Genomic DNA, 2,500 nt, shown 5'->3' on the forward strand with positions numbered 1-2,500 from the left:
TTTGAAATTTGGGCTGTCAAGCCAAGCACTGGGCCGATTTCAGTGCTTAAGGCAGTGAAAAGAGGCACTTGGAGCGGTTGGACAGCAAGATAACGGGATCCAGAAATGAAAGGAAATGAACTACAAAGATCTTAAGGTAGATAAGTAAAAAAAATAAAACTCGGTAGGCGTACTGAGAAGTATTAGCTAGAGAGGCTGAACAGCAAACTTTAAGAAAGAAAGCGAGCATGAACTTACAGTAAAAACCCAAAAAGTGGGTGCACCTAGGGGACGAAGGGATGTTGCAAACACCCTCCAGTAAAGCCTACAGTGCACCACCTGAGGTGCACTGACTTCACTACTTCCCTACGGGAGCCATCCCGTTTTGGCGACAAAGCCCCTCCCTCACAGATCTACCTGCTAAGCCATGCAGGTGATCCCTCGAGATTTATGGTCTACCGAAACCTACTTCCTGAGCCATAAAGACTGTCAACCAGTGAAGTCGGAGTGATGTACGATGTCCACGAGAGTTCGTTCTCTTTAAAAGGACCCCATATTCTAATCCTTCATCTGGCGTCTCCATCGGCTAATGGCAGTCTAAAGTCGACGTTTCAACGGGCAATTAGGCAATGTAAGTGGAGGCCATCAATTACTCATAAGCCCTTAACGAGCGCATAAGAAGTATTCCCTAGCCGAAAATGAGAGAGAGAGAGAGAGAGAGAGAGAGAGAGAGAGAGAGAGAGAGAGAGAGAGAACTTTTGTTATTGGCTAATGCAACGAATAATTTTTCGTTTGAAAAACACACATCGAAGATATGTCATATTTTTAAAAACAGAAATGTCCATTTTTAACGAATCTCTCTCTTTCTCTCTCTCTCTCTTCCCTTTGCATCATGAGATGTCCAAAGTGCATTAAAAATCGGAGGGTCTCGATGTAATTATTGACCCACGGGGACAAACCATTCTTCATACATACATACTTACAAACATACATGCATGTGTATTACATACTCTTTAACAAGCCTATTATCCTCAGTTCTCTCCATTCAACTATATGAGTTTTCAAAGCATACTGATCCTTCTTTTAAGAGCCTCGATGGCTCAGTCGGTTACAACAGCAGCTTCGGACTTCGTAGAGGTCTGTGGCGCGGGTTCAGTCCCGCAAGCCGGCTGATCAGAGAGGCAGACACTTTGCTATCCGTGTAGACATCCCGGGATTATATATTAATCAACGGATTTTGCTAAAAGCAAATGGATGTTACAGACTAAATACACACACAAAACAAAGCCACTACAACACCTTCTAAAAACATAACAAACGTCTCACAATACCCGCGCAATAACTAAGGAAGGGCGTTGGGTCTGGTATGATACATGAAACATACGTACCGGGGTCTAAGCGATGTCAGGCAGGGCAGCCGATCGAGACCACAGTTCTACCCCAAAGCCAAATCAAAAAGTCCTTCAAAAGAAGGCATCGTGCTTACCCCATACAAAAATGGGAATAAAAGCACGTTAAAAGAAAAAGAAGAAGAAGAAGACTGATCCTTCTTTTAATGGATACCGTTTTACCACTTCTAACTCATCCTTTCATTTCTTCTAAAGACACATAAGCTGCATAAATAGTTAATCTTAACGTGTTCAGCATTTACACTTGACTGCTGTGGTTTTCTCACCCTCCCATGATCTATTAAACATATTCCCCCCGTATGGAGGACTGTTCCGTCAGTGCATACCTCACGCGGTGCACTGTAGGCATTACTTGGGGTCTGGGCAGCGTCCCTTCGGCCCCTAGCTGCAACCTCTTTCTTTCATTCCTTTTACTGTACCTCCGTTCAAATATTCTTTCTTCCATCTGACTTTCCACCCTCTCTAACAATTGTTTCATAGTGCAACTGCGAGATTTTCCTACATTTAGCTCTTCGTTGAGCGAGTCGGCAGAGCTGTGGACATGCACTCGCTAGGCTGGAGTTCGATTCCCCGGCCGGCTGATGAAGAGTTAGAGGAATTTATTTCTGGTGATAGAAATTCATTTCTCGCTATACGGTTCGGATTCCACAATAAGCTGTAGGTCCCGTTGCTAAGTAACCAATTGGTTCTTAGCCACATAAAATAAGTCTAATCCCTCGGGCCAGCCCTAGGAGAGCTGTTAATCAGCTCAGTGGTCTGGTTAAACTAACGTATACTTAACTTTTTCCTCCTGTTACACCTTTCAAGCCTTCGCACTGTCAATTTCCCTTCCAGCGCTGAATGACCTCATAGGACTCAGCGCTTGGTATTTGGCGTAAATTCTATATTCTTTTAAACATATTCCTAAATACGTGTAAAGGTCAACTGTTTTTCTCGTCTATACTAACATTCATTGCTCTGGTTTCCAGGCTTGCTTTGAATTTACCCTCATAACCTTACTTTGACTTCATTTTCTCTTGCATGCGCTTTCACACTTACAAATTCTTGCAGCTTCTCTCCGCTATTTCAATCAACATTTTACCCACAAACACAAGCACACACACACACACACA

Source organism: Macrobrachium rosenbergii, chromosome 24 (assembly GCF_040412425.1).
Source record: "Macrobrachium rosenbergii isolate ZJJX-2024 chromosome 24, ASM4041242v1, whole genome shotgun sequence".
NCBI lineage: Eukaryota > Metazoa > Arthropoda > Malacostraca > Decapoda > Palaemonidae > Macrobrachium > Macrobrachium rosenbergii.